Genomic DNA, 13,225 nt, shown 5'->3' on the forward strand with positions numbered 1-13,225 from the left:
CCAGAAAGACTATTAATCAGATCCTGCTTCGTCTCACTCAGGAGTTTTATACTTGTCTCTTAGTTGTTTAGGAACCTATTGTATTCATTAATATCGAACAAAAGGAAGGGCTGACAATGTTGAACTTTACCTAAGGTCTGTGTCTAGATAGAATACAAGTGATGCTTAAGAAATGCTTAGGGCTGGGAAGGATGGGAGGGTAGACAGGGGGTGGAAGGGGTAGCAATCATATATATTTTTCTTGAGGTGATGAGAATGTTCTAAAATTGATTCTGGCAACGGTTTCAAATTTGTGAATATAATAAAAATCATTGTAAGATCTTTGTTAAGAGCTCAGAAGTATTGAAGGTGGTGCCTAGTAGACCCTCTCATGTAGACCAAAGGGCTTCTAATGATCCTTTGTATCCTCATAGGCAGCCAGAATTAGATGCAGGTCCAACTCAAAAATAATTATGGATGTGGCTTTGGGTACAGAGTGAACTGCTCGTCAGATTCCTAGAAAATCTACAAAATTTTAAAGATAATCACATTGGTGAAAATGCTGGCAGCTTGAATTAAAAGGGACAAAGTTCAGAACGGGCTCTCAACTTCTTATGCTCAGGAAACTGGCTTCCAAAGAGCTAAACATCTGCAAACATGGCTCATTTGTTTCCTGATGTTTTTAACAGTTTGATTGATATCTAATTCATATACTATACAATTCACTCATTTAAATGCATGAGGACAAATAAAACATTATTAAAATGAATCTCACATGTTCTCAAAATTTTGAATGTGGCTACTAGAAAACTTAAAATTCTCATATTTGCTCATATTTGCTTTTGTTGACAAAATAAAATCTCTAGTATAGTTTTATTTCTTAAACAAAATTACAAAGCCCAAACTTGGACCTGCCATGTGACCAAATGATCATCATCCAGAAAAAATATCCTTGATGGCTTCCTGACTTTTAAATTGTTAGCTGCCATCGACTCTTCTTGTTGTGGCTGGTCCCAGCCTAGGGTCTGCGAGGTCTGTTCACACATTCAGAGAGAGTGAGGCTGTGGATGAGAAGCAGTACCTTCCAGATGCCGCACTCGTGACTGATTACGGGCCTCTGCTTGACTGGCCTGTTTAATCAAGCCTGGCAGCCATTTATTGCTTGCTTGACTAAAACATGTTGGATATTATTGCTTTAAAGAACCTTTCTCCATCAGCTCTTTCCAGAGCTGAGAATTCTCTCCAGGGCCATGCAAATTACCCCTGTGTGTATATATAGGCCAGGGATGAAACGGGAGGGAGAGATGGTTGGGAAGAATAAAGCTGAGAAATGTGAGAGCTCCAAAGTGGCCCACACCTGTTCATGGTGTCAGGGTGACACCCAGAGCACTGGGGCTCTCTTCTGGAAGCCTGGAGTTCAACCCTTGCAGAGGGGGGCTGTGGGCCTCGAAGGCATGTAGGAGCCATAGAAGAAGCAGTCCTACAAGGGCATGTGCCCACAATGTATGTAATTTTTAAAAATGTCCCCTTCCAAATGAAAACCCACACTAAATGTCTGCATTTCCTCGTTTATCAAACATTTACTCCACACAAGACACAAGCTCATGGATTGAATGTAGATGGATGGAAAAGGGAGGAATGAAGGACGAAGGCTGGGTTTCTGGCTGGAGCAACCCCCTGTGGTGCTATTTTTGGGAAAGATTCAGATCTGAGATCGAGGAGCTGGAAATGAAGAGGGCCGCTGTGTACATGGACATTTTGAGAACCCTACGGTACATTCAAATGTAGAGGTGGTATGGACTCCTGGTCCCCTCCAGAACACAATGTATAACACTCTCTTGAGTGACACTCTGGCTTGGGTATTCTTTTACTCTTCCTAGATGACCCACAGTGTAGCCAGCCTTGAGAACGCTGGTACTGACTGAGGTGCTGCCCGTGTAATCTGGAAGATGGCTGGACAAACAGGTTTTAGAGGCAAAAAAGAGCCTTTCCATTTTGGACGCGTGAAAAAGAGGACACGCCCTGGGCTGAACGAAGATTCAGGAATCCTGAATTATAGCCTCTGTTTTGCAACCTTGCAGAAGGGCCTTCCCATTCTAGCCTTAGTTTGCTCACCTGTAAAAGGAAGAGATTGGACTAAATGAGCCATCCCTTAGTCAACTGCTCCCTACGTGTCTGGGGATCCCCAGTCTTTGACAATATACTATGAGTGGTACACGGATTTGAACCCCAGTGCTGTCATTCCCCAACTGTGACCCTGAATAAGTTACTCAACTTCTCTTATGATTGATTTCCTTAGCTGTAAAAAGTAGATGAAATATACCTATCGCTTGAGTCATTATACAGATTAAACAAATGAATGCCTGTATAGTACTTCGATGACTGTCACCTGAAAGCTGGTAACTGTGATTTTTATGTTCCTTTATGTTCTTTTTGTTTAACTTGTTAACCCAGAGTTCCAAGGAAATCAAGAGAAGAGCCCATAGAAAGAAGACTTAGTTGATTTTACATGTTTGGCTAATTTCTCTATAGGTTCACATGGCCCTATTTCCCCCCATGCTTGAACGAAAAAGATTACAAAAACCTCCGCAGTCAATAGAGCTAATTATCATTCATTTTCCACCCTCAGAATCTTTAGTGCAGTATTTGAGTAATGGCATCATCCCTAGGAGCTTTCCAAAGCATTTTCTGGATGAAATCTTTATTTACAAAAGGGGAAAGTAAGTCTCCCGTAAGAACACACGACTTCATTTGGAAAGGACAACCGTGCTAATTGTTTTATTCACTTGTCACAATTTCACCATCCCCAAACTTGCACGGAAACACATCTTTCTGTCGGGAGGCCCTGCGGCCAGAGAGCTTGTTTATACAGTTTGCAAAGACAGGAACAGAAGATGGACCTTTATTGTGTTAAGCCCTGTGCTGTGCTTTGTCCATTACATTTAAAAAGCCAGGCAGCACTTTGAAGGCACAGACTCCGCTGAGCCCTTTAAACTCTATTTTGGTATATGTAATGGGTGCTGGGTGCATGCACAGATACTTAGTTTTCCATACCTTTTCTTATGTCTGAAATATTTCAGAATGCCTTTTGCTTTGGCAACAGTATCTGCTGTATGAAGTCAATAAACTCTGCTGCATCCTGGTGCTACATTCAGCCCCCTTGTGCCTTATTTTAGCTTTCCACACACATAGGATGTCCCAAAAAAGTATACACACACATTGATTAATTATAAAGGCAGTGTTTATTAAAATGCATTTCATTTTCAAAATTGAGCTGTGAGCTGTTAAAGTGTGTACATTTTGGGGGGGTATCCTATATTTATGTTGGGAGATATATGCTAAATTGGGTGATATGAAAATATTTTTTCTAATTTATTTCCTTTTAATGTGCAGGAATCCGTGCACTGGGCCACTAGTATAAAACATAAAAATAGACTATAGAAATATTTGTATTATATTTTTATTTTTTTGTTAATCCTCACCAGATATTTTTTCATTGATTTTTAGAGAGAGTGGAAGGGAGGGGGAGAGACAGAGAGAAACACTGATGCGAAAGAGACACATCAATTGGTTGCCTCCCACTCAAGCCTGCACTAGGGTTGGGGATTGAGCTTGCAACTGAGGTACGTACCAAATCGAACCCAGGACCATTCAGTCTTAGGGCCAATGCCCTACCCACTGAGCAAAACTGGCTAGGGCTATAGAAATATTTTTAAAAAGTCATGAATAAATCTTTGGTACAATAACCCATGTGAAGCTTCCTGATTTCTAAGAAGAAGTAAAAAAAAAGTTTTGGCTTTTTTTCCTGTAATGTTTTTCCTTCTTGCATCCTTTGCTCCCTCATGCAAATAGATAATTAGCTTCTCTTTTCACTTTATGCTCTCTGACCTCATTCCTTACAGCCCTCTCTAACCTGTTAGAATTGTCTTCAGTGGGATAGTCTACTTCTCAATGGCTCTGTACAGGAGAATTATAATCAGTCTCAGTCTATAGGTGGTGTGGACTGAAAGGCATTTTATTTATTTATTTTATTATTACTTTTAATTTTTTTATTGATTTCAGAGAGAAAGGGAGAGGGAGTGATAGAAACATCAATGATGAGAGAGAATCATTGATTGGCTGCCTCCTGCATGCCCTACGGGGGATTGAGCCTGAAACCCAGGCATGTGCCCTTGACTGGAATCGAACCTGGGACCCTTCAGTTCCCAGGCCGATGCTCTATCCACTGAACCACACCAGCCAGGGCTGAAAGGCATTTTAAATTAAAGGTCATCTATGGAGTGACCCCAGCATCACCCAGAGAGTTAGTGAAAGCAGACACTGTTGGGCCCATGCTCAGTGTTTCTGACCCAGCTGGTCGGTGGTGGGATCTGATCACTTGTGTTTCCAACAAGTTCCCAGGCGAGGCTGATGCTGCCGGGCCACACTGTGAGAGCCACTCATCGGTGAGTTAAGAGAGCAGTGTTCTTCCATGCCTCAGCTGCTAATTCTTTTTTAATTGCAGAAATGCTTACAGAGGACTTTTAATGTATCAGGCGATCAAGTCATTTAATTATCATAGCACTGCAATGATGTGATGCTGTTATTACTCCCACTCAACAGAGGAGGAAACTGAGAGAGGGAGATGCAGTAACAGGCTTAAGGTCACCAGGCCAGTAAGTGGCAGAGCTTGGGTTCAAACCCAGCAGGCAGCCTTCAGGTTTGGGCTTTTCACCCCTATGGTCTACTGCCTTCCGGCCAAAATTCAATAGGATAAATAGGGAGCGATATGGAAACACAGGGAGGAGCAATTATTTTAAACAGGAAAGATCCTACCTAATAAAAGAGTAATATGCAAATTAACAATCACTCCGCTACACCCACAAGCCACGCCCACCAGCCAATCAGGAGCGAATATGCAAATAAACCCAACCAGGATGGCTATGGCCACAGAGAGCAGGAGGGAGGCTTGGGTTTCCCCGGCAATGGAGGAAGCCAAGCTTTCCGCCTGCCCTTGCTGGCCTAGGCCTCCACTCAAGGCTACAAAGTTTCAATGATAAAAGATACATAAACCCAAACAGAAATGGTGGCAGCCACGGAACTGGAAAGAGCAGGAGGCTAGGGTTGCCCCCGGTGATGGAGGAAGCCAAGCTTTCTGCACACCCTGGCTGGCCCAGGCCTCGCTTAAGGCTACAAAGTTTCAATGATAGAAGATACATAAATCCCAATAGAAATGGCTGCCGCCACGAAGCAAGCAGAAGGCTTGGCTCCGCTCCAGGGTACAAAGTTTCAATTGTAGAAGATAAATAAACCCCAGATACCAGGGCCTCCGCTTGGGTCACCAGGGGGCGTGGCCGGCCTGCAAACCACCACAGGCCCCTCACCCAGGCCGCCCCACGCCCCAAGGGAACACCCACCCTGATCCGGGACACCCTTCAGGGCAAACCAGCTGGCCCCCACCTGTGCACCAGGCCTCTATCCTATCTAATAAAAGAGTAATATGCAGATTGACCATCACTCCAACACATAAGATGGCTGCCCGCATGTGGTCAAAGATCCTGCCCCCATGTGGACACAAGATGGCCGCCACAAGATGGCCAGCAAGGGAGAGCAGTTAGGGGGGACCAGGCCTGCAGGGGAGGGCAGTTAGGGGTGACCAGGCCTGCAGGGGAGGGTAGTTGGGGGCAAACAGGCTGGCAGGGGAGCAGTTAGGCATCAATCAGGCTGGCAGGGGAGTGGTTAGGGGGTGATCAGGCTGGCAGGCAGAAGTGGTTAGGGGCAATCAGGAAGGCAGGCAGGCGAGCAGTTGGGAGCCAGCAGTCCTGGATTGTGATAGGGATGTCCAACTGCCTGTTTAGGCCCGATCCAACAGGCAGTCTGACATCCCTCGAGGGGTCCCAGATTGGAGAGGGTGCAGGCTGGGTTGAGGGACACCCCCCCGGGACACCCCCCCCCCCCGTGCACGAATTTTGTGCACCGGGCCTCTAGTGTAGAAAAGAATTTGGGAATGTTGGAAGCATTTTCACTGGATCAGGAAAGAAGGGTAGGATTTTGATGAAGCAAGAGGACAGGAAGAATATTTTTAAAAAATCATGCAATAAGACACGATGAAGGAAAGTGCATGAAGTATTCTTGGAATGAGGAGTCTGGCTTGATTGAACCACAGCTTGCCTAGAGGTGTTACCTAAGAAATAAGACTGGAAAATACGGAGGGGTGAGATTCAAGGGGCCTTGAGTGCTCACTGAGGAGTTTAGGTTTATTGTTTCCTATTGTAAGACAAAGGGGAGCCGAAACCGGTTTGGCTCAGTGGATAGAGTGTCGGCCTGCGGACTGAAGGGTCCCAGGTTCGATTCCAGTCAAGGGCATGTACCTTGGTTGTGGGCACATCCCCAGTAGGAGGTGTGCAGGAGGCAGCTGATCGATGTTTCTCTCTCATCGATGTTTCTAACTCTCTATCCCTCTCCCTTCCTCTGTAAAAAATCAATAAAATATATTTAAAAAAAAAAAAAAAAAGACAAAGGGGAGTCCTTGCGGTGCTTTAAGCCTGAATGCAGCCATTCATGTGGGGAATGAAAGGAGAGGACGATATTCATTAGAAAGCTGCCCAAGCATCCAGTTGAGGGATGATGGGGCCTGGATTCAGGTCATAAAAGAGAAGAATGGAGCTGAGAGTGGCTGGATTTGAGAATTGTTAAGAAGGAAGAGAAACTAAAATTTTCAAACATTGATTACATAGAAAAAGATGATACAGAAAAGAAGCAAAGAGAAGTAAGACTTAAGCAAGACAAACTTTTATCGGACAGCTACCTGTGTCCCAGCCTGTGTAACAAGCACCAAAAAAACAAGGATCTGTAAAACACAGGTTCAGTGCCTGTCCAGGGGTGCCTCGGGCCTGTGGGGAAGACCATGTGACAATAGCAGAAATCACTCCGGTTAAGAACACACTAGGAACTTGCGTGAGCCAGAATGTAATTCTCCAGGCTGAGGCTTGGTTGGATTACATATTGGAATCAGGAGAACTCCTTCCCATCAGGAACAGTAAAATTAACCAGCCATAGTCAGCACACCCCACAGAAGACAAATGCCTCTCTGCAACAATCCTTTCAGCCAGTAAATAGACCTGACATTTAAGCATTTATTGCTCCTTATGCACTAATAAGTCCAACTGGAGGCCCAGAATCATTGGAGGAATGAGAGCTTTTAATGAGCACCAGGAAAAGAATGTGGTTTAGAAAACAAGTTACCTGCAGTTAAGTGACATCAAGGATTCTAATGCTAAAATGTATCTGAAAAGTGCTTGCGGAAGGCCAAGTCATTATAAATGAGAGGCATAATTTCTATTTTAGAAAAACAAATTAGATCATTTTTTTTTAAAAGGGTCCAACCTGGAGTTTATTTACTAAAACCTCATAATAGGTTTTACCCTATGCTTCTATTTTTCTTCCCCTTTCTTCCCCACGGTGGTTAAAGATTAAGCTAAAGAATAGGCAGCAGGACCTTGTTGTGAGCTGATAAATGCATCCACTGGCTTATTTTTCTGCAAAAGGATGTTAATGGGAAAGTGGAGGGTGGTCTCCCCAACTGTTTTAACAACACCATATTCGAGTCAGCACTATCAAATAATAGGAGTTGACAAGCAAACTGGAAACTCTTTTTTTGCATCTGACTTAGAGAATTACCAGTTTTTCTCTAGGTAGATGAGAAACTTTAATGTGTAAGGGTAAAATTTTAACAATTAGAATTGTACATATTTAATGATAGAGTATGGTGGACAGCCCACTAGATGCTTTGCAAAACATATTTAGCAAAGAAAAATATGTTCCATGCCGATAAAGGATGATCCTCATAATGGCTTTATTTCTGTGCTTTTAATTTGAATTTTCAATTCAATTCTCAGAGAATTGGAGGAAATAATTAAAAACAACAACTACTCAGCTTCTTACTAGTGTACTGAATTAGAATTCAATGCAATAGTGGCTTTTGTAAAATAAAATTGATTTTGTGTTGGTTGTTTATTGGAAAGAAAAGAGTTAAACAGCAAGCCTCCCATCCATTTACTCCTTTTATGAGGGTGGTGGTGGAGTGATGAGAGAGAGACACTCCTGAGAAAGAAAGACGCCTGTGACCCAGTCTAATCTCCTTGTAACATACTAATGCTCGGCCTCCTGTCAATCAAACTCAATGGTGTCTGCCGGCAGAGGAATCCTTATCTAAAGAATGCTTTTAGCAGATTGTGCCTGTTGTCTAGCATTGTTTATAGCCAACAAATCTGGAATGTATGAGTTTAGGAGCGGTGCTTCCCTGGAAAAGGTTGGATAAGCTACGTAGAAAATGGAGGAGTTTCAGGAGTGAGTGCGGTGATCACATATCTTAGAAACAGCATCTCTTAACCTGGACCACAGTTCATCGAATGAGGGAGGAAAGGGCCTGGGGAGCAGCAGGGTCCTGGGCCTCTCTCTGCTTCGCCTGTGTTTTTAATTACTTGCATCCTTAAAAATATTAGTAAATCCCAGTAATGGATAGGACCTCTGATTCCTGTGAGTCTCATGACAGTCTGATCTTTGGGTTGTTTCAGCTGCTCATCGTGGAGTGTGCATATTCTCCTTTAACTTTTGACTGTTTCCGTGAAGGGGAGGATTCCTGAAGGAATGGGAAACTACAGCTTCATTTTTGTTTCTCTTCTCCTGGCCACAGATCAGGAATCAGCCTGGAGTCGATGTAAAGACAAACATTATTTCAATTGCCCAATTTGTGGAGGGTCAAAGCAAATAGTGGGTTAGCTGTCAAGGTTAGTTGGTGATGTTTGTGAATTCTTGAGCCTCAAGAGAGCAAGTATTCAATTGATGTATTAAGATGGCAGTCTGAAATTTGTCACAACTTCCCATCCTCATTCCAAATGCAAAATGACAAAAAGGCATATAAACAAATAAAGCCATAACTGTGATGCACACGAAAGTCCTTGCATGTACCAGGCACCGTGAGCAATCCCAGAAACTTAAAATAGACAACATAGAACTGAAGAGAGAAATCTCAGCTCAAGCCACCATAGGAGGCCTGATAACAAAATTGAAGTTGGCAGCAAAAGCCTGCCCACCTGGGAGTGACCTATATACCCAGAATAAGAAGCAATTCAATGGCAACCAATGAAGCGATTCATTGGTTTTGCCACCAGAATAGGTTGGCACTTGACCACATAGCCATATATTCTCATCTGGATGTCTACTTCTGGCTAAAAGTAGAAGGTGTGGGAACCTGGGTTACACATAAAACACAGTGTCCTGGGTGGCTAGTCCCTCCAGGAGAGAATGGTGTGGGCAGTCGCTCTCAGAAGCCTTCTCAAAAAGACAGTCTCAGCAGTTACCTCTAAGCTGACCTGCAGAGAGATGCATCAGAGAGTCTAACAGGAAATCTCACATACAGAAATTAACACATGACCTGGTGTCACTAAGACAGACAGGACTAGAGAAAGAGAGAAAGGGAACCTGAACTCAGGAGACCCAGCAGCTCTGGGTGTTAATCTGATGTGGTTCCTCAGCAGAGTTCTGAGAAAAGACCTCAAGTGAGGAGAGAATCTAGAGGAGAAAGGGACAGGCTTGTCCCTTCAGATCCTTAGAGCACATTCCTATCCTTTGATTTATCATCCTGCCCTTGGTTGGCAGGAGTACAACATTCTCACTCTACACTAGAACCCAAGGAGACAAAGAACACAAAACCAAACAAACTCCTTCATAATTAGGCCACTGCCCGGCCAGACCAGCAGCACGAGTGGGAACATTTTGACAAGGGTTTGAAGTCATTACGACCTTCTTTAGTTCTGATGGGAAATTTGGGATATTGTGAATAAGGTCACAGAGACCATGTTTTCTAAATGGGTCAAAATTGATTACATGTCTGAGTTCTTGAGATTTAAAAAGAAAGTATGCAAAGAGATTTTCTTTTCCTTGACATTGGAAGGAAAGGAAATTTCTGAAGAGAGCTACTAACCTCAAAATGTCATGTATAAATAATGCTTCTGAACCTCCCAAGGAGAAAAACTCTAAGCCAGAAAATAATTCTAAAAATTCCAGAACTGCATTGCTCATCTGTGCCATTCACTGTTTTCTGGCTAATGTAGAAAATTCATTTGTTGGTGTATGGAGGGTAGAAAAAGAGTCCTTAAATGTTGGTTAAATGCCACTTAACTGAAAATATCTCAGAAAACATTACAATCTTTATCAACACTCGTTAGGGAAGATACAGACAAAAAATATTCTTTAACCTAAAGATCAAAGAGAAACAAAATTTTCAAATTTTAAAATTTATTATTCAAATTCTGCTTGCCTTCTTCATAATCTGTTTTATTTTGAGGTATTTATTTCTTTTCCTGAGCCTCAGGGATAATATGGACCTGGTATATTTTTTAAAAGTAATTATATAAGAGTAAATAAGCTAGGAATCATGAAGATGTACATCTATAAAGTTATATCTCTGCTATCTTGTCCTGACAACATTTTCAAGTTTAATCATCTAACACTTAATGTATTGCCTTGCTCACACTTGGCTATAAGTATTTGTTGAATGAATGACTAGATTTATATCTCAAAGTTGGAGAAGTAGACAGGGACCAGGTTGTGGATGGATTTGATTTCTATGCTGAAGAGCTTTATTTTGAGCCAAGGAATGTTATTTATTTATGTATTTATTTCTCTATCTATCTATCTATTTATCTACCTATCTAATTTTTTAATAAAATGGGATATGGTAATATGGAGTATGGGACTGAGTGTTGGAAACAGTGGTGGGATATCTTGATGGAAACTTAGTAAATAGAGGTGGTGAAGCAAGTTTGGTGAGTTCCGTAATAGTTCAAAGATATTATCTTTTCAACTATATTTCTGTTTATTACCTGGAATGATGCCCCATTATGAGGGAGAAAAGGAGAAAGCAAGATAAGCAAAAAGAGAGCAAGGAATGCAATCACTATTATTTATCAAAATCTATGATTTGTATGATTTCATGCTGGTCAATTCCAAGTGTCTGAGTAATTTCTCATTTTATCAACAAAACAAGCCTATAAGCTAGACAGCCTTGCCTGCTACCCTCTCAAGTGAGGGAACTGAGATTAAAGATGGTTCAATACCTTTTGAAAACTCCCCAGATAGTGACTATTAATTTTCAAACCAAGGTATGTATAACTACAGTCTTTTTTCTTTCTTCCACTAAACATTTCTTCTCCAAATAGGAAAAAGAAAATCAAGTTTTAATATTACACTGAAGGCTCCCCACACTGCATGGTACTTGAATTATAATGAAGACCCCATCACCACCCTCAAAGAGTTTTTCTTTTTTGAAAAATTGACCCATTCCTTCTCCTGGCTCATGTTGAAATTGATGTCTTTGTTTCTTTGTTTCTCCTGACATTACAAATATACTTAGAAAATAATGATCTGATTTATTCCATATTCACATTGTAAAGTTTTGGTGTACAGGGCCATACATTATCAGCTCAATATCTTCAGTGCCTAGAGAGGCACCTGGTGGTATGTAGTAGAATCAGGTTGCATTGACTTTTCCCCAGTAGCCCAATAGCATCCTTTTCAAACCTCCCTGTCCACAACTGTTTTTCTCCCTGGATATGTCCAGAACTGAGAGATCCTTAGATTTTCAGTGAGAACAATCCTAGTTCTTCTTAACCTCAGGCCTCAGACTCAGCCATGGAGTTGGTCTTTTAATTCTCTCTCCTCTACCTGCCTCATCTTTCTCCAAAGAGGCTGAAGACCTTTTTAGAGCATACAGAAGCTAATTGGTTCTTTCCACAGATCAAAATTATCCAGACAAGTTCATGAAAAAAATGTAGGAATGGAATGAATGATCATAACCAAGAACATCCGGTTCTAATAGAAAAAGAAAGGAGTTCAGTGCAAGGTCACCAGTAAGTAAAAATGTAGAGTAGCCTTCTAAATGAGGTTGACAGCACCTTTTTTTTTCTGGAGTCAAAATAGAAGAGGAAAAAAATCACTGAAGAGGTCTCTGTGTAATGCAGTACTTAAGTGTCATGTTGGCTAATATGTTGACCTCTTCAGTTCTCCTGATTTCCATGGTTCCAAGAGCTGGCATTCCCTCCCCTCACCTCACTAAAAAAAGACAAGTGCTTCAATGACATTACCAAATATTGACCTTTCCAAGAAAAAGAAGCTCAGACACTAATTAATTTTAAAAAGAGGGATATCTGTAGTGTATCAGTTTAAATTTGAACCTGAAGATCAAACACTGAATTTCAGTTCTATGACAGGAAGTCCCTTTAGACATGCACAAATTCAATGGATGCTTAATAAAGAACAATTTCCTCCTTATATCAGTGCTTGGATCATCAAGTCTGACTGGCAGAAATATTCATTAATATCTCAATCTCATGATTTGGATTTGTTGCCATCCTCATGCCACCTAGTATACTAGAAATACTATTAGGCATTGTATTTTGAATTTAAAAGAAAATTTATATATAGTGTGTTAAACTTTTTAAATGGTCTATATCCTATTAGTGGAAGGAGGGCTGAAGTATAGAATGTGTTTTGGGTCTGCCATGTGAAGATTACTCTGGTCAGAGAGACAGCAATATTTGATCCAATGTACACTCAAGCAAGACTAGAGTTAGGTATATGATTTAAGGCAGACCTCTTTAACTTTTTTGAACTCAAATTTCTGATTTGTAAAATTAGGGCTTGGTCATCTAAGAGACTGTAGCAGACCGAACATTGATCCTCCAAAGATGTCTGTGTTTTAATCCCCAGAATATGTGATTATGTTAGGTTCCATGGAAAGAGGAATTAAGGCTCCAGATAAAATTAAGGTTGGTAATCAACTGATCTTGAGATGGGAGATTACTCTGGATTTTCAGCTGGACTCAATGAAATCGTAAGAGTTCTTATAAGGAAAAGAGAGACAGAAGATGGCTTTGAAGATGGAGGCAAAGGACACAGAGTAAGGCATATGGCAGCCTGTGGAAGCTGCAAAAGACTGTGTTTGTTTGTGTGCTTTTTTTCATCAAAACATGTAAATTACATATTACTTTTTTCTTCCCCATGTCTCCCAATGTCTTTCTGGAGCTGTTTTGATTACTTCACTAATTTTTAAAATACATTTTTTATTGATTTCAGAGAGGAAGGGAAAGGGAGAGAGAGATAGAAACATCAATGATGAGAGAGAATCATTGATTGGCTTCCTCCTGCATGCCCCCTAATGGGATCGAACCTGCATCCTAGGCATGTGCCCTTGACCAGAATTGAA

The sequence above is a fragment of the Plecotus auritus genome, assembly GCF_963455305.1.
Source record: "Plecotus auritus genome assembly, chromosome: 11".
Lineage (NCBI taxonomy): Eukaryota > Metazoa > Chordata > Mammalia > Chiroptera > Vespertilionidae > Plecotus > Plecotus auritus.